Raw genomic sequence first — 20,549 nt, forward strand, 5'->3', positions numbered from 1 at the left:
TTCTAGGCAGACAAATGCCAACTGTTTCTCTGAACTTGCCAAAAAAATATCAAAGCTAAGGTCTGTTAACTCAAAAAATCCCCAACTCCCACAGAACTTCAACAACTCCTCTTTAGAGGAGCAAAACATCCATTGTTCTGGAAACAACACTTGGCCCATCATGGTCCTGTAAATCCAGAGACATACAGATGATGAAGAAAGGGAAAAATACAGGTCTGGTGGTAATACCATTCCTGTTTTTATACTGTTCCTGGCAGTGATTTGTTGAAAACTGTTGTATAAACTTTGAAAACACTGATCATAACACCTTAGCTTCTTCATCACTAAAACAGGAATAACATGTTCATCGAGGAACTGTGAGGTGTAATAATTACATGCATAATACAGACCTATTGTTAAGCCTCCAGTACTCAAACTAATGGGGAGATAATCTTGTTAATACCACATTGTTAGATGCAGAAATATTTGATTGCAGAGTGTGCTACAGAGCCAGCTGGGTGTGTCCGAGCACTCCAAGTGGTGTGATTAGCTCAAGTCCAACATGAATCCAGATAAGCCTTATGCATACAGACAATACAACCCCATAATAAACTCTTAATGCATCATCAAGGAACGCATACTGGGTCAACCGCGATCACTTTTCTTGTCTGTCAATGACTGCAACACGTACCTGCAGTTATTTAGACTGGCCAGTATACCAACTTTCTTTATGCTTGCACAATTAGAGCATGTTTATTATTTTTTAGATAAATAACCCTTTCCAACCTCTGAAAAAAAGAACATTTCCCATCTTCTGCCTACAGTGAGCTGGGCCTTGTGATAGACAGACATAAGTTACTGCAAAATAAGAGAGGACTTGAATTTATCACACATCAGATGTTTGGCAGTAACTACTTCATGCATGCTCTTACTATGTGGTAAATGCATGGAGGCTTATTCCTTAACAAGAAGGTGTAAGCTACCTGCTAAGCACCACTGGCATAAGCACGCAAGGAGGCACTCTGGAACACAGGTCGATTTACTAGCTTTCAGTAAATTGTTAGTATCTACCTTCAGACACATCTCACAGGCTTCCTACTTGAAAAATGCCATCCTGCGTAAAACACATCATATTCAAACATTGAATTCAGCCCGAGGCCCACTTTATGGATTTTTCTAAAATGAACCCACAAAGAGAAACACTTCAGATTTATATGGTTAGAAAGCAGCAGAAGATATACTGGGGTTCTCTCCATTGTTTATATGATTCTATAGCTCAGCATTGTGAATTCTAGTCTTACTAAAGACAGTAACAGAACACCTCTCATCCTTAGCTTTTTTAAGCAGCCAGTAAAATACTCCAGCAGCCACAGGCATTGTAGGTTTGATGAAAAACGATGCTGGTATGAGATACTCTAGAAAATGGGTTTCAAAAACATTACTGAGATTGATTAGCTTAAGTCACTACGTCATTCTGATTTGCTTTTACCCCCAACATCTCTCTGCTCCCCAAAACAGAAAGCATATTCGTTTGTTCCATTAAAACAAAAATGCAACAAGATACAGGCAGAAAAGTTACCAAATCCTTCACTGTCACGCTGTTACACTCCATGTCAAATTCAGTTTTCTGGCTTTGCTCATTAAAACATTGGTTTTGTACAGTTATCCCGCTACATATTAATTTCTAATTCTCATTATACTTACTCTTTTCTCCTCTGATATGCTCACTTCATTTAATGAAAAACTCTGCCAAAAATATTTCACATGCTGTTATGTACAATTTGAGGGAGGGAAAGAAAATAATACTAGAAGGGTGGATAAATATCTGAATGTACGTTAGCCAAGACTCCATGCTTCAAGGTGCCATAATTCCGCAGTAATGACGGCAGTTACAGTGACAAAATATTAGTATAGAGAACAGTTATGTTTTAACATTATTTAGTTGAAGGAATCAAGCTGATGAGAATAAAACACTTCCGGACTTTTCTTGTAAAAATATCAGAAAGAGTGGAAAAAGATGGTGTTTCACTACTGGATAGAAGTTGGAAGAATAAAGCAAAGAGGTTATTTCTTTGGAATTATAAAAACACAAAAGTCATCTTAGCCATTGCTCACAAAGAAAGAAAAATTAGACAGCTAAACACACTTATTTTTTGCTCAGATGTCAAATTCCTGTTGGCTTCCAGACCCATTCTTTGACTGTTTCTATTCAAAGGATAATAGAAACAATGTCTGACATTCCAAGCTCTATGTACTGTAGCTACAAATTTAAACGTGGTGCTAACCTGACAATATGAACATTAAAAACTTCTGCATACTATAGATTAAATCTCACTTTTTTTTTTTTTATAAATATATTTCTGAAGCCCTAAGGCTATGTTGCAGAATATATCACCATATAAACTCCTCAGATTGTAAGGCATAAACGTTGAAAGTTTTGCTTTTATTTTTATGCTTGAAGAATTACATCACATCTTTGGGCACAACACTTGAAAATAAAACCCAAAAACCAAGTGCAGTATTTTCTTTCACTAAGAAAGCCTCATTCATTTCAACGAGCAATTAACTGGAAGCTAAAGATAATACCATCTTTTATTTTATACAGTCTGAACCTCAGACAACATATACAGCTCTGAAGCTGAGGGACTACTGGGATGGTGAGATCAAACTATGGGAAAGGATGCAGTCTACGGGCAAATCAGACACTGTGAAGCTTTGAAGGAGACAGGTCCTAGAATAAACTTCCCCTTGCATTATCTGTGCATATCCAGATCCCTACAGTGCTGCTGAATTGCAGTTTTGTTTTTTTCAGCAGACAACCCCTAGGTTACACACATCAAAATACAGTAACTACCTGTCAATATTTTATTGTTTCTTTGTTGATCATGTAAGCATGTCGACAGAATGTTTTCAGCATATGTGGAACCCAAAATGTCTTCCCACATCTCAATAGGTACAAAAAGCCCCTTACCTACTAGCCAAAGATGCAGTTTCTTTCTCTGACAATCTCTATGACAGTTATTCATTGTGAGTACTCAAATCCCATACACTGAGAATGTTAAATTTACCATCAACATAAATAAAGTTTTGGGTTGCTTACAATTCAGATTAATTTAACTGAAAACCATTTTCATGTACAGGAGATTTTCATAGAAATTCCTAGATAGACAAAATGATAGGAGGGGAAGACAACTGCTTTTATCTCAGAAATACCAGTTTCACGGTGCTCGCTCTTATGCATATAGCTGAGAGCATTTAAATCCTCTATACTCTCTAGATTTAGCACAATTTAAGTAAAATCTATTCTAAAAACAGCTTGTAATATAAGGGTTTGTTTGTACATTTCTTCAAAATATTTCTGGGGACCACACTATTTGAGGTAAATCAAGATGTTCTTATTCTACTTCTCTGGCTTGTGAATGAAACCCTGTTTACCTTCAGCTTCTACTCCAATTAATTCTATGAAAGATCAAAACAAATGAATTCTGAACTTCTGTCTGACTGAAAAACCCCCAGGACTCCCAGCTCTCTGCCAGAAGATGAAGCAGCAAGTCACCTATTCCTGTACCTTACAGGAAGTGTGTTTTCTCTACGTAAGCACTCCCAGAAAAAGAAAAAATAAAATGGCAGCTAAGCTTACTATCAAATAAGAGCGTAAAGACAGCTTATTCAAAATGAATTATACAAAACCTATTTTCTCAAGTGAGAATGAGGTTATCTTTCTGGAAAAGAACGTAAAGCATTGCACTAACACCTGAACAAATTTGTTTTTACTAATGAAGTCTAAATGGTGGAGTTTATAAAAAAAACAAAAAACACACACATATACACTGTCTTTTAATTTGGCTATAGGATTCCCTAAATACATATTATTCTTTTGAAATCTTTCTGTTCTTCCTGCCTTCTTACTGTGATGCAACATTCGCTTGAAACAAAATTCCTGCCACTCATTTCACTAAGCAGTTGTAGTTTCCCATATTCATATAACTAAAGCAGGAGAGACTTGCAAAGGCAAGTCTGAAACATGGAAGAAGGAACACTTCTTACTAAGTTCATAGATAAAATATTTAGGGGCAGTGAGTTTTGTAATCCTGTAAAATATTGACAGGGTTTGAACTCCACTGGTTTTTTACAGGAGTATATTTTTCCACTTCTATCTAGTGCACATATATATAAAATTCCCACTTTAAACAAACAAACAAAAAACAGATAACCAATAGGTTATATGCATCAAAATACTGGACATAAAAATCTACCACTTTCTAGCTAGCATTAGTAAGGAACTACTAAGTAATCTCACCTTTAAACACAGACTAATCAATCATTATTAAGATTTTAGACCCGTTTGTCTACTGCACGCAATACTACACATTATCAGAACCAAAACACAAATCTAGACTGCACTCCACTAGTCCAGTGTGGCACTTCTGAAGTTCCTTAGAAACAACTTTTTACTTTTCTAAATCAACATATCCAGTACATACTCTTCATGTGAAAATAGTGAAGACTTTGTGTGGATTAAAAACACAGTTGCCTCTCTGTGGCAACCATGAACACAAATCTGATGTGTCAAAACAGCATATAAAGCCCAATACCTGTCTAAGTTGGTTGTGCAAAGGGGTTCTAAACTAAGCTGGTCAGAAAAGACCTATCACTTGAAGATGCTTTTTCAGAGTACCATTGGGGATTACAAACTGTGATAGAAAAGAACGCGCTGTTTTCCCAGTTCTGTACAGACCTGATGCAAAAATTCAAGCTACTTCCCTTAGCTCCTCTGTTTCCAGGTGTTATACAGGCCAATCAGGACGCAATGATGCCTTCCTGAGACACAAAGAAATGACAACATTGTTTGCTAGACAATAAACCAAAGCACTAGTTAGTTGACCCTTACTACAAACATGACAAGACATTCCACAAGGAGAACTAAAAAAAAAAAAGCTGTTCCTACAGATGTATCTTACCTCCTTACAATAAACCCAATGAAACTCAAGAGCCTTCAATGTCTTCAACAGCCAACAGCAAGACTAGTTCAGAGCTACCAGCACACTGCCAGACAAAGGAAAGGAGCTGACTGTTTTGTTTTGACTTACTCAAAGCACGGTCACATTCACTTAATGCTTAGGAACTCAGTGCCTTGAGATGTTTACTGCTCTGCCTTTTTTTTTTTTTTTTTGATGAACAGTGAATTCCAAAGTTTTCAGGAAAGATCAAGGCTTGTGCATTGTTTTCTTTAAAAACAGGCTAATAAAAACCCAACTAATTCAACGACTTTCTATCAATCAATTAAGATACTTCTGGACTGGAGCACAGACTGCACAGGCTGTACACCGACATCCAGTCCCTCCTGTTTGTTCCCTGTGATGCACGCATTAGTGTGCGGGCTCTTCAAAGGGCACCAGCAAAGTAGTCTAGAACACTGAGGGTTCAGACAGGTCAGTTTAAGCCATTGTTTTGCTGGAAGTACAAACAGCAAAGTCCAGGAATCAAATGATGGTTTGACAGAACTCTCTTTGACCTTAACGTAAAAGTAAAAACAGATTGGGAAGATGTGTATATACAACATTACCCCATGCCAATGTGAAGCCAAGCAGTTCTCCGTTGACTGCCACACGCCCATTTGACTGACAAGTCTAGATGTCATCCTTCTGGCTTTTATTTGAAGCAAGCACTGACGTGAACGCATGTATCAGCTCAAATAGGTCACGTGGCCTATTTTTGCAAGTAGATAATGTCTCTAAGCTAACCAACTTTTCAAATGACAGATAAGAAAGCAAAATCTTAATGGCTGATACATCAGTATTCCTCCTCTCGGAGGAAAGGAGATGTTTTTTCATGCAAAGGGTAGTCGTTTTTTTAACTCCTTGCTGGCAGGATACTGCAGATACAATAAACTTACATGAGTGCAAGGACAGACTGGACTAGTAGTTGGAAGCTACCAGACAAACCCACAACAGGTGAGGTTCTCATAAGCTGAAAACAGAGGTTGAGAGATTACTGGGTCAGTTTTATGGTGACAAGGTGAAAACAAACAGTACAGATTATTACCCTCTATAAATGTGGAAGGCAGGAAGTCTGGAACATGTCAAAGATCCTATGCATGTGTATTGGGAGAAAGGAAGGGCAAAAAGCACTATAGGGGAAAAAAAGAAAAAGAAAAGTTGTGCTGTTAAAACTACTCAAAAGCTGAGCTATACATATACTATGTAAATGGTAATTAAAAATGCTAACTGATTACCAGCAATGTATTCAAATGTTTTCACAAGCAACAAAAATAAGTAGTAAATCACACCTCTGGCCTTCAAAAATTCTACAACACAGACAGTTATCAGTATGTATGCATTTTCCTTTCTTTTAAAATGCCTTGCAATTGCTTTCAGTATGTTAGCATGTAACTGACAAATAAACTCAATCTGTGGTATATTCAATACCTGGCTTACTCCTAAGGACAACTACACCAAATGGGAGATGACAGCTCTGCAACATGAGAGCTTATCTACCAGGAAGCAGGTTACACCATTTGTTCAAATCCGAGAAGCCAAAAAAAACCTGCAACAACGTACAGCTCTGGGAATAACTGAGTTCCTGTTACTAGCAGAAGAAGCTGAATTATCAGTCTTAATACCCTCTTATTGCAGATAAATGAAGTTCACAGCCTTCAAGACTGTGGCTCCCAAACTTCTGCAATTCTTCCTTCATTGTCTTCATCTGCTTGCCTGAATGGGGAAACATGAGCATGCTGTGAATATACTAGTGGGTATCGGACTTCAGCAGCATGAGCAACCCACAGCTCTGCAGACAATGCTCTGCTTCCCTAGGGCAGAACAGCTACACAACGCTACCCTCTTACTTTCTTAGGACATAGCCATCAGCTAACACAGCAGCATGAGGCTGCTAACCTAGTGCTTGACCTGCCGCAGCTGTGTCTGCTACTTCAGTGATGACACTAGAAATCCTTGCATAGGCATTACAAAAATGGAGAAACAAGTAGACTGGTCAGGAAACTACTTCCTGACAACGGCTTGGGCTTGTCTAACACCTACCTCCAATCATGGAATTTCTTATCCTAGAGCAATGAAGAATAAGCAAACTGAGAGCCTCCAAATCTCTCTGGTTTGACGTTACTCAAAAATAAATAAAAAAGACAAATCACAACTATTATTTTCAGAATCCTTACCCACTTTCTTTTTTTTTTTTTTTTTTTTTTTTTAAAGACAAAGACACTCCAAAGGATTTGAACTATCACAGTCCACAACAGTGCCATTTACAGTGACAGACAGTATATACTGGCATTTTTCCAAAGGCAGCCAGTACCTGCCCACCCTGTTTTCAAGGAGAGTGAGTACCTACGCACCGTCAGGTTAATATTCTAAAAACAACACAGTGAAATAAATAAAATCTGTTAGGAAAAACTTCACATTAAAATATTTACTGATGAACTCCATCTTTTCTTTGTTGCTTAACTGTTCCCTTCTAACACCTGCCCCTGGAAGACACACAAAACATAGCTGTTAATTTTCGTAAAAATGTAACAGTCTCTCCCAGATAAGTTTCGTTTCTTAATTTTATCTGGCATATTTCCTCATTTTTCTTCAGACTAAAGGAATAGAGAGGGAGACAAAAATCAGCTCTATCAGCTGTTTCTTGGTGGTAGCAGTAGTAGTGGATTAAAAATGTTTTAAAAAAAACACTAAAAAAAAACACAGCAAAACTTACTGTGATGCAAAGCAGACAAAGACCTGGCTGAAGAGGAATTCTATGAAAGACATGAGGCATATATGCAGATGAACAAATTGCCAAAAGGCTAAATCATGAATTTGGAGCAATTAACACATGACAACCTACTAGAGCAGCTGTACTTGTAGAACAGATAATGGCAAGCCTTAATGCAGGCTCCCTAGAATAATTAATTTTGTCAAACCAAAGACAAAGTAATCATCGCATGTTTATCCCTGTTTGCAAGACACTTCTCAATTAATAATTGATATGAAGAAGCAGCATTGATGTATGAATCCCAGGGCAACTGCTTTTGAAGTAGCTGCTTGTAGGTTTTCTCGTCTCATTGCCAACTTGTTGTTTATGAAGCCATATAGCCATTGAAAAACTATAAAGGATTTAATCTTGTTAGCCTCATTTTTAATTTTTTTTTTTTGTCAATAAATGTAAAATTTCAGGTACTGTTTAGTCTCTACTGAAAGACATGCAAAAAACGACTTCAGTAAAAATATTTGTTTTGTTGTTTGTTTGTTTTTTGGACACCAGCCAAAATTCCAGCAGATGGTTTGGGAAGCATTTTGAGTTTTTATCATTACAGTGCTAGAACATAACAATGCTTATATACTTTGGAAAAGACAAACTACAGAAAAATACCTAAGAGATCTGAAAGACTTGTGGACACGCTGGCAACATAGACAGAAAAAAACCTTGAGAAATTAGGAAAAGTAGCATGGCGACAACAATAGTAAAAGGAAATAAAGGCAGCAATATAACACAGAGCAGGAGACAAGGCAGGAAATAAGAGTACAAGAAGCGAGGACATGCATCTCTGCCCTATGAAATTACAGAACTACTAAAAGGAAATGGAAACAGAACAAAACATTGCTGCTGCCTGAAGTGTTCTGTCCTTTTTTTTTTTTTTTCCTCCTGTTTTTAACTGAATTCTGACTTGTTCAAATTGGAAGTACGGATGGTATACAACACCTACACTTCAACGCCCAGTCTTCCATAGAAAAGAATTTGAATACTAATGCCTGCAAGCTACCATGCCCTGAAAGCAGAGGAACCTTTCCCCTCTTTCTGTGTTAACAGTCAGGAGTTCACCTTAACGTATTTCAGGCTTTTGTCCAAGAAACAACCCTGCAAACAATTCTATGGAAGTATTTTATAAGTGTAAGAAGTTGAAGGAGATCTAAACACAGGCAAGACCTAGAAATCTGGTTTCAAAGAGCCTTGTAGTTTTGCTGTCTTTCCCTATATAACATGAATCTGCAGCTCTAGACTTAGTCAAGAAGATGCACTGAAATCAAACATCTTTGTCATCTCGGCAATATTTGCAGAATTATTTAAAAAGAATCAACTACACATTTTATGTTAGTTTTCTGCCACTAAAACACGGCTAGAAATTATTCTTCTGCTAAGGAGTTTGAAATCCACTGGGTCCTGGAAAGCTCTGAACAGTCTGCTTCTCTCCAAGCCAAACACACCGCAGAGCTACAAGGAGCACGCCAACTAGCTACGTTTACACAGAGCATTGCCATGTAGTTGCATATGGGACCCAGGGGAGACTACAGAACCAACTGTACAGCGCCAGGACAATACCACGTATGAAGATTGTTCTATCAGCCCACACGAGAAACACTTTTGGCCGAGGTTTATTGCAAGTAGTATACCAAGTGTTTGCGTAAAGAATTTAGAGGAAGTAAGAACTGGTCAGAGAGTGAGGTTTTTTGTTTGTTTTACTTCAGAAACATAACAAATAATCTTAACTGAAAGGAACAAACTTCATATTATTGAATAATTTACAGGCCTCTCCTTCCTGATAGTTTTTAGAATAGCAGCCAGTTCTGTTTAAAAAACTTCTACAAGTACGATAGAGGCTTTTTCCCCCCTTCCTTTTTAAGTTTCAAGAGACCTTTCAGACTAAACAAAGCAACAAGTCTCAAGTTTCATTGTCCTTTGCAGCAATCAGAACAGCCATGCAAGCTGTTTTGACAAGTCCTTTAATCTTAAATTGTTTCTTCTAATAGCACCAGCTACAAAACAAAAACAGTTGACATTACACTACGGTTAAAATAAAAACACATTATTTCTCTCCCATTTTATTTTATCCAAATGAAAACTTTGCTTTGCACATTACCTGAAAAGTTCACAGGCAGCTCAGACAGCTCCAGCAGAGTGTAACACGCAGTTAAAATAGCAATCATTGCAATAATCATTTCTACTTAGTGCACTGGCTAGCCCCATAGGGGTGCCAAACAATTAATTATTTTACCTTCAGGAAAACAAAAGCGTCATCCTAAAGGAGGGACAGGGCAGCAAGAGGTATGACCATTCTCTCTTCTATTCGCAGGGCATTTGAACAGTGTTCAGGCAAATTTGTTTGCCTGGAAGAATATAAGCATAGTGCACGTAGATTTGACAAGTGTAACAGAAAGTCGGAGTTCCTCACTCCTGAAACTGTCAGTGCTCACAAGGCCCTCTTAAAACAGCAATACTTGACAAGAAGAATAACTGTTTAGTTTGCTTTGGCAAAGTGTAGCATAAAAGTTTCCGAATACCAGGACCAATCCCAAGTCTCAGAGTAAACTCTCCATTTCAAAAACTTGTCTGCTTGGAGACAGCAGCTACCATAAAAGTGTGGAACAAAGGCAAGTGCTATTTAAAAGGCCAGCTGATTCCTCACCTCAAAGCAAAGCTGACTCCTCCTTAGTTTAATTCTCTGCACCAGACTCTAATCAGAATTCCGACAGTTTTACCCTGATTCATCTCTGGGCAGTTCATCATAAGAGGCATTTTATACTGGTATGTATAATAAGCAATGAATATATATAATTTGGATTAATATATTAATATAATTACTATGGATTTATATAACCTTAGATGTTAAAGAGAAGAGGATGTTGATCTTCTTTCATTTGGACACCTTTCTAAATTCATATTAAGACAGATGAATTCAAGATTTTTTCTCATAAGGATGAGAAATTATGTACCTTACCACAAACTGAGGTGTTCCAATCTGTGGCTTATTTTCAGCAATCAAAATTGAATAATTTTATATTTAAATAATTTGAAGATTTTGTTATTTATATAATCCAAACCAACAGATTCTGGAACTGTGTTTTGTAATTGGCAAAACCTCGCAAGTCTGTAAAACTAGGTCTAATCACAGATCAGGCTGTCGGAAAAGACAGAAAAGCTTCAGAAAAAAACACAAACACCAGCATTCTCTTTCCTACCTTCTGTATGGACCTAATAGAGCAGCAAAGGAGCAGGAAGGGTAAACCGCAGTGGGCTGGCCACTTAGGAAAGGAGTTTTGTTGTGCAACACCTACAATGCCTGGAGACCAACGCCCTCAAACTGGTACTTCCAAACAAAAGCCAGTTTTCTAAAAATCACTCAAAAATGAAGTATTCTTCGGTACCAACTTCAGCTATTTCTACCCTACTGAATAACCTACAGAGAGGCAGGATATAATACATTTTAAAGACAAATTATATTTCCTTTCTGATATAGGCGTGACTAAATCCTTACCAGTGTATTTATGAAAATCACAGCAAATGGCCATGGATAGAAAACAAATCCCTCCTCAAGGCAATATCAAAATTCAATCCTCATTGAGTGTATTCCAACTTACAGACAAAAGGGTCCCTTTCCTTCTGTTACCTGCTTCTTCAACCATTGTGTCGCCGCAGTTTGAACAAATACAAAATACATTTTTTTCAAGTATGCATCCATCCATATTCAAAGGAAATCAACACACGTTTATAGCCTTTTTTCATATATTTGACACGTTAAACTCTAAATATATATATATTTTAAACCTACTGAGGTTCATCTCTCTGATCCTACTCTGGATGGGAAGCAATCACAGACTGCACAAGCACTCCTCCCCAGCTAGTTGTATTTTTCACGCAAGACTGTTGTTATGGCTTCTCCTCCCACCGTGAGCATACTTCGAACCCTAGTAAAGACTTCAAAAACTAATTTCCTTAAAACCTTACCAAATTGGATCTACATGGGACAAGTATTTCCTCTGAAGCCTTTGCCTAGAACACAAGCAGGGCTCAGAGGCTCCTTACTGGAGGTTCTGTCAGTCCCATACTCTCTCTCTCCATCACTACATCTAAAGGAATAGCCATACTAGCCAGCAGGACTTGCATCTTGTATGAGCTATCAAATTATGCACAATTTTCCACTGACCACACATCTTATTTTGTTCTGCTTTCTTCAGCAACATGTTTGCCCGTGGCCATTTTTTCCGCAGATATTCCTGGCTCTTTTTTCTGTCTTGACAGGACGAGCAAGTCAACATACCAAAGCCAGTAAGGGGACATTGCTCTCCACCCACACTTCTAAGTTCTTTGATAAGGACATATCACAGAAGGAACACATCCTTCCTATCCACTCTTGCTTTTTGCAGTGTCACTAACTGCCTAATACCTACAGGTACATCAATCAATGCCATTGTCTCCCCTTCTTGTAGGAACTTTAGATTTAAGACTATTGTAGGGAAAGGATCTACTGTTACTGTAACTGAAATAAGCATTCATTTTTCATCTCTTAAGGGCCTTGGTAAAACTATCAGCAGCATTCTGTATAAGAGCTGGAAAGTGACATGGCTAGTATACTAATTCCTTATTTAAGAGCCTCCTTTCTCTGTTTGTACACTAAAGCACATCTGAAATATTTCTGCCATAGCAGAGGTAATTCTCAGAATAGCAACAATCATCACAATTTGAGCATGATAGTGTTACTTAACAGTCACAGGTCGACTGTCCTAAAGCTGCACAGTTACAGACACTGGTCTTTTTTTTTTTTATTGTGCGGTCAAAGGAGTGTCAATCAATCCAAGTCAAAGGAGTGTCAATCAATCCAAGTATCAATCAAACCAGAGAAATAACAACTTCATCATGAGAGAGATTTTTATTGGGTTAGCAAGCTGACTGTTGAACATGCAGCCAAACTACCATGAGAACCAGGCACCATCAAATAATCAGCACTGGGAACTGAGTAAAGCAGGAAGGGGGAAATTGGCTCATGAAATTACACCCGTGCTAGACTTCAGACATTAACAGGACTGCACCAGAAGATCCTCACATTTGGCTCCAAACATTTTCACACTCAACCACATTCCTGTTATGCTGAACATAATGAAATTTGTCTCAGTCCACATGGAGTTCTTCCAACCAATACCTTTAGAGTTATATGTAGTATAGAGAACTGGAGATTTATTCTGGCCAAGAAGTAACTATGAAGGTACACATTTCTACTTTGTAGTTACTTGCATTTATAAAATTATTAAGTTACATATGGAGCTAAAGAAGCATAGTTATTTGGTACTTGCAGTCCTAAATTGTTACCACTTCCAAGTCCCTTTAGCAGCACAAGGACAGGAAATTACAAAGAGCTTAAGGTTGAGGGAATATTATTGCTCACTGCAGTAGAAAACGGCCACATATCTCAAAGTAAAAACAACTTGTCTCTAAACCTTTGAAAGGAAGCTCCAATAAGCAACTGAGGGACAGAAACTGTAGTTGGTTCATACCTGCAGCTACGCACCTCTCTAACACTTCCAGTCTTCACTCTAAAAGAAAAGAAACAAGAAACACTGAGTACTCTCAAGTTAGAATCATAGTAACAATCATTACAACATGAACTGCATCTGGCAAACAGCTGAGAAGTGGGAAAGTAAAGCCCATTTCTAGTAACAAGTTATCATACGGTGGTAACAATCTTATTTAGACTTAAAATAAATAAATAGATTGCACATTTCAAAATAGAGAGAACAAGTGGAAGGGTACAAAAGAAAGGGGCAGCAGATGTCTTGTAGTTTCCTATTACTATTCTGTAGATTTATCCTACCTGTGTGGCTTTTCATCTCAAGACAGAAGCAGTGTTACCAACAGCAGCGCCCACAGTCCTAACCTACATTACAATTTGACAGCAGCAGCACTAACAGATGACAATGACCCTGCAGATGTGAACTCTAATGTAAGATAGCAGAGATGGAAGTGTATGAAAAAAAGCTCTGAATTAGGTAACACGAAGAACACCACAAGGAACAAGTGTTATTTCTTAAGCAAATCAAACAGGAACTATACAGACTCTCTGCACTAACATCTCATAAGTCGGGGATGCTACTCAACAATCAACCCATAACACAAGCCAACATATATTGAAACACAAACTTTGGAAGTATTTATTTATCAAGAATTTCTTCTCTGCTTCCTCCTAGGTTATACGCTATTTTGCAGAACTACATTTATGGCTGTCTAGCAATATTTAACAAAAAAATCCACGTCTGCTTACATATCTATAGGCAAACAACCAAAACCAGCATTCATCTGCAATGTGAAGAGTTTTACAAGGCTATTTGAGTGCCCACATTTTCCCTGCTTTGCAGGCCTCTTCATAACCTTTGTTTTATCTTCTTTGAGAAGTATGCATAAGTGATCCTTATCCTCTTCTAACTTATCTTTTAATATACTTGGATATTTGTCACATGTACTCATGCTCTCTTTTCCGGAGAGAGATTTTTTGAGATTTTATATCCTTATTTTATAGTCATTTTAAAAATCATTCCTAATTAATTCAACTGTCTTAATTAAATATTATACCCGCTAAATGAACTCAAGCCTAAACATAACAGAAATTGAGTTTTCTTATAATACTAGTTATGAAAAGAAAAATAAAATCCAATCCAGGAATTCTGAGAAATTTAGTTATCTGAAATGTGTATTTTCAAAATGATGAGTTAATTTACCTTTTCTAGAATATTACTGAAAACTGACTACTAGTCATGGAACACTTTATATTTTTGTTTGGTTTCAGAATAATGAATTCAGAACAAACATTCATAACATTTCAGAATGGCACTACCTCCTACTAGCAATTCTGGCAAATATTTTACCTGAGTACACCTCCTTCAACCTCATCCACGTTCCACTGCTTTTTTGAAGTTTAATTAAAGCATATTTATTTATGGTCAAAACATGGTCTCATATTCCTGCTAATGGCCCTAGCTTCAAAACATGCAATACAAATTTTATTTTTTCCTCCTTTCAATCTCAGACTTTGCAAGGTACTTAAGGCCTATGGAGTTGTCATAAATGCCGAGTTGTATTGCTGTGACAATGAACTTTCAGTAAAACCCGAAATACACAGCTCACTGATCACGTAAATGCCTAAGAATATAACAGTAAACAACTTTTTAAATGTTGAAAAGAAAACCTTCCCCTAGCACATATAACTACGCAACATTAGAGAACTAATTTAAAAACTTCAAAGGAGACTAAAGTGCAGCTAACGTAGCCAGAGGAACCTATAACTCTTGATACCTTTGGAAAAAATAAGACATCTCACTGAATCAAAGAAAATCCAACACAATAAAAACTTTATAAAAGCAAGTAGCAAATCTGATGACCACCTGTCTAGGAGAACGCTCTTAAATCATAAGTGTTTCTCAAACCAAAATTGTTTCAGCATGGCTGGTAATTGCATGCAGAACATAAATCCACTGAATACTTTATTCAAGTTTACACAGACAGACCTAGCCCAAGGGCCAAAGAATCTGGCAACCCTATTTCTTCTCAAAAGAAGTCAGAACTTGGATACTTCAGATGAAGGCACATACAGCTGACACGTACCTAGCAAGGTGTGGAACAGACCGATTTCTTTAATTACCTGACACAGCATTAGGCTTTAAGTGCAAACTGCAGACTGACCCCAGTCGAGCATTAGAGGCTGACAGTTAACTGTTTTCATAGTTGCTTGAGCGTAGGTTCTTGTGGGGACAGCAAAACAATTAATAGGTGTAAATCAGGACATCGTGGCTTTGGCAATGCTTTTCCCAGCAGTTACCGTCCTTGACCGATGCACTGCACCAGAAGCTGCTTCCAACCCCTGCTACCCAAAGCTGGGAGGAGCAATGATGCCACCCGACAAGTCCATGTAGAAAAAGGAAGGTTTAACGCCTAGCCCTGCCAGAGACAAGAGTGACAAAATATACTCCTGGTGATAAACAAACAGCTGTAACTTCTTGTACGCCATACAATTCAAATAGAACTGCAGCTGGTAACGAAAATATATGGCTCTGGCCACTAAGTGCTAGATGATGGAGACGATCCCAATAAACCTAGCAATACCACTTTGCTACTTAATGGGGAAACTTCAGTCTCCCCAGCACTCAGGACCATCTGTAAGCGATTACCGGATCAATTAATGGATTCCAATCGATGATAATACTGTCACAGTCAGCACTTGTCTAGACCAGTTAGTTCTGAGTTCTGATTACACCTTCCAGGAATTTAATGTTTGTGGGATGTCAAGACTACCATTTACAATTAAAGAGCCTAACAGGTAAAACAGACCACACAGCTCAATCTCGGATACATCCTGATGCCAACCGCCTCTCACATAAATCAATGTTACATATGGCCTCACGGTGGTTTTATACGCTCTTAAGTACAAATATAAAAAACTTGGAAGTATGAGTGTACAGGCTGTGAACAGGAAGGCCTACACAAAGCAGGTGAAGTTTCACTTACTGCACAGCTCGGGTCACAACCCACAGAAGGTACGCTACTTTCTAGCAAACATTAATTACCAGACAGAAAGACAACAGAGATAGCAAGAAGAAACCTGACAGACCTGGAGGCTCCTAGAATGCCAAAAATTTACCCAGGAGGCAAACACACTTTCTAATCTGAGAATTTCCCATCTTCCACTGCAATCTTGACACTACCCAAACCTCTCGGCACTGTGCTCAATGCCAGCTCCTAGTCACTGTGCCTGCTCACTTTATTTCTGCAGCCGGTGCTGTCAAATATTTTCTTCAGCATTGCAGGCAAAAATACTAATCTGCACCCAGGTTACCAGACAATCTGTACAGCTAGTAAACAGACCAGTTGAATTACTCGTGACAGCTTGGTCAACTGTCAGAATTTAAATTTGTTCAATTAACAGATGCAATAGGAAGAACAGAACAAAGAATAAAAGAGGTACACATTTTGGGATCAGCTCAGATTAGAACAAAAAAGGAGACGGGAAATCTCCTGATTGCTTTATGGATACTGCACGTGCCCCAGGAAGGCCTGCGAGCCGTAGCACAGAGTTTAATGTCTTATTAGGGATAGAAGTTTGAGGTGCACTGAGCAGAAGCAAAATTCTCAGCTTAAACACTGTGCCTACTTCTAGAAGCAACAACACTAAACTTTAACAACCTCATCCATTTCAGCCAAAAGATTCAAACACTAACACTTTCACTTTCCTAAGTGTAATGTTTATAAACACAGTTTGCATAGCTCCTTGTTGAAATAAGCCTGTTATAATGACAGCTAGGTATGTACTTGGTTTCCATGCGATCCAAGAAAGAATAGATTCAAGCCCAGAGGGAAAAGATCTATGGTAAGTCTCCTCACAAAGATCCTGAAACTAATGCCATCACCATTCCGTACTGATGCACCCAGTGTGTAAAAGGGGACATGTGCACATGACCATTTCCACCATCTACTGTCAACTTCAGACAGAAAACAATTTTGAGGCGTCCCAATTTCTAAAATTCAGAATCTGAATAAGAAATTGAGTAGGCTTGAAATTTCACATTTGCAAAACGTTGAAGGATAAACCCTCATATTTTGTTTCAAAGCAGCCCAACTAAGAAAGACTGATTTACCTTAAGCTTATGTGTCCCTTACTTGGCTTATACTAGACAAATACTTGCTATGAACTCTACTGTGCAGAACCTGCCATTGCTATGCCTGCAAACCAAAGAGGAAAAATAAGCTCAGTGATTTTTTTTTATTTTTTATTTTTGTAATGAGCACACCATCAAGTCCTTTGCAGAAGTAAATGAATATAACACTCAAATTACTCTCATTTACATCCACAAAGAATTGGCATCAATGCTCTATTTTAAAAAATGAATATTGATTCAAATAACTTTCAAAAACAGGTAATTTTTATTAACGCTTCAAGAGATTTAACATTGAGTGTATAGAGCTGAAACTTTCAAAATATTTCATACAATTTCTTCATCAGAGGCAAACACAACGTTGCTGTGGGAACATTAACTTAGGAATGTCCTGACTTCTGTTCAAAAACCCAAATGCAATAAGATCTATTTCATTGCAAAAGGAGTTCTTCCCAAGCTTCCACTCAAGCTTTCTGAAGGTTTCTCCTTTGTCCTTACTCTGTAAGTGTTATTATGGTTTCTTTTTTTTTGCAATATTTACCAGCCTCTTCAATATCTTTATATAGCATCTGAAGCATGTAAACCACTGTACATATTTTAGAAACACATTTTTTTCTGCAATAATTCAGTCTAAAACATACTGAAAACACATCAGTAAATAATGACATGCAGCACCCTGAAACATTTTTTTTTTTCTGAGTACCATTCACAAATATAGTGCCATGCTTAAGATGAACTTTTCTCTGCCTGAAGAAGCGTAATTGTCACTTCTTTGCCACGAACATCTAAAGAACATTCCGAGACTTTTTCCAACCAACTTCAGTCGCCTTCTACTCCACTACTACTCTGACCTCGAGGCTCATTTTGGGGCCCTGAAACACCCCATCCAGGCTGCTAATCTTTTGTGTTTAACGCACTGGGACATCTGTGCCAAGGCAGCTTCACTCGCTCCCTGCTCTACCCAGGGCCCCAGAAACGTTCCCCGCTGCAAAGACTGGCTCTGTCACCCAATCAGGCTTTTGAGGAGAGGTGGGAGGGAAGAAGAGGGTGGGAAGGATCAAAACCGTCCACGCGCTATGCCAAGAACTAGAGACTCAGAACTTGCTCATAGTTTCAAGCACATATTTTCAGACGTTCTTCATTCACTTCTCCATCAATTCTTTCCGTTCACTTTTCCTGGAAGGCACAGTATGACATCAGCTGCTTTCCACTGCTAGCAGGAGACGACTCCAGAAGCTTTATGAGAAAATAAGTGCTATAAATACAGTTTTGGCTACTTAAGGACACAAAGCAGACAAAATCCTCTTACATATCTTGTCACTTTCTCTCTTTGTGTTTCTGTACCTTGTATCTAGATTCTGGAGGTACTTCATACTTCCGGAATCAAAAATTCACGTTTAATAATCAACATGGCACACTATCTTCTCTTTATCCTTCTGTTATGAATGTTCACCAATTTCTTCCCAACAAAGAATAGCAGGCTTCTCAGCACAGCAGCACCAAATATAGCATGCATCAGATACCGCATAAATGGTGAAATACGTTATGACAACGTGACAACATTTAGTACCTTCCTGTCTAGGACCAAATGATATTTGTCACTGCAGGTAACAGAATTTTCAACTAATTTTGGGGGGCTGTGTTTCTAGAGGAGACTGGATATAAGCTCTTTGAAAAGACAAGGAAGAAATGGGGAGAAAATGCACAAGAATAGGTCAAGATAATCCTACTGCAGATCCATTTTAGGTTACTGCTCTTGCCAGAAGAATAGAGCACAGCTGCCTCCTCCCCAGCTATCCATTTCTACCTCTGTATAACGGACCTGAGGAAGGAAGTGATCCAGGTTTGATCTCTCCTACCAACAACATGAAAACAGTAGTTTTAACCCAGACTTGTTCCATGATTCAATTCACTGCACAATGTCACAAATGCTCTTGGCAGCACAAAGGAAAGGGAAAACGCATGAAAGACAGAACAAGCTTTTTTCAGAGCAATACCAGCATACGCTCATTCAAATTACTCATGGAACTACATCATCTGATCTAGGTGCTGCATTTCTCTTAGTTAATTCTCTACTCATGAATCCCTTTTAGTTTTAAAGGCCCCAGTCGAAGAGGGCCCCACTATTTCTATTAGGAAAACACTACTGTTTGTAAGAAGTATGCACACACTTCTGTACAATTACTTTTACTGTCCCAATTTTTTAATACACGGACTTCCTCCATTAAAGACATTCCAGTTCCTGTCTTTGATTTGTCTGTATGATTCAGCTTTTTATATCAAAGGTAAATCCTTTTCAACTTTCACTTTTCACGTCTTTTCCTCCTGAAGTTTAATACCTCTGTTTCAACAGCCTTTATAAATTTAGCTAACTTCAAATGAACACTGGACTTAATTCCAAATTCCCATATCTTTCCAAACATCCACCCTTAACATGACATTATTTATCAACTGCATGATTATGACACCATAAGAAAAAAAAGACTTATTTCGGTAAAAAATAAAAAGAAAATACAGAAAATGACTCTTCCTGTGGAATTTCAGGACCTCCAAAGGATGCCAGATAGAAGTTGTCTCCAACCTTGATGAAACTGTTTCTATGTACAAGATAATAATGCAGTTAATCCAGAATGGATTAACAGAATGGATTAACAAGTATTATCCCTTAAACTCAAAGTATATACACCAAATAGGATTTTCTGTCCTTACACATCTAAAGCATTATATTTTGCTACATGAATCACTCGAGGTTCTGGAAACAGGTGAAGTACTAAGTCACTCTCTTTGCACTAGCAGACAATAGGTACAAAACAAGTTTACTACACAACTCAAAGCATCCACCTCCCATAAAACACACTGACAGCTTAGTCTGGCTCTGAACAATGTCACCCTTAAGTGCTGTTAAGAAGATTTTTACCAAATGGAAGATTTAAATCCCCCAGTGCCATTCTACAGCCTGGCTGTATCTTGCACCTACTCAATGCACTTGGTGAACATGCATTTCTTCAGTGTTCTATCCATTTATCACATCTTTCACAGAATGGACAAAAAACCATTTTTTGAATATGAAATAGTGTACTTCTAAGTGGCCTTTGAATCTGCCTAATCGTATGCCTGCTACAAGACTATGGACAAAAAAAAATTAAGTATGCTACTGGAGAA

General features: G+C 38.0%; 1 protein-coding gene across 22 annotated transcripts in view; it reads right to left on the reverse strand.

The window, feature by feature from the left end:
- CELF1 (CUGBP Elav-like family member 1) overlaps positions 1-20,549 on the reverse strand; it is a 57,927-nt gene that overhangs the window by 29,641 nt on the left and 7,737 nt on the right. For 17 of the 22 annotated variants that reach the window (XM_035550045.2, XM_035550027.2, XM_035550044.2 and 14 more), the window contains exon 2: positions 13,242-13,280. The exons of 4 other annotated variants lie outside the window; for them this stretch is intronic. The gene's annotated coding sequence lies outside the window, so the exon portion shown is untranslated. The remainder of the gene's footprint in view (positions 1-13,241; positions 13,281-20,549) is intronic. One more of the 22 variants, XM_035550028.2, reaches the window with a different exon arrangement.

This window comes from Cygnus atratus, chromosome 5 (assembly GCF_013377495.2).
Source record: "Cygnus atratus isolate AKBS03 ecotype Queensland, Australia chromosome 5, CAtr_DNAZoo_HiC_assembly, whole genome shotgun sequence".
Lineage (NCBI taxonomy): Eukaryota > Metazoa > Chordata > Aves > Anseriformes > Anatidae > Cygnus > Cygnus atratus.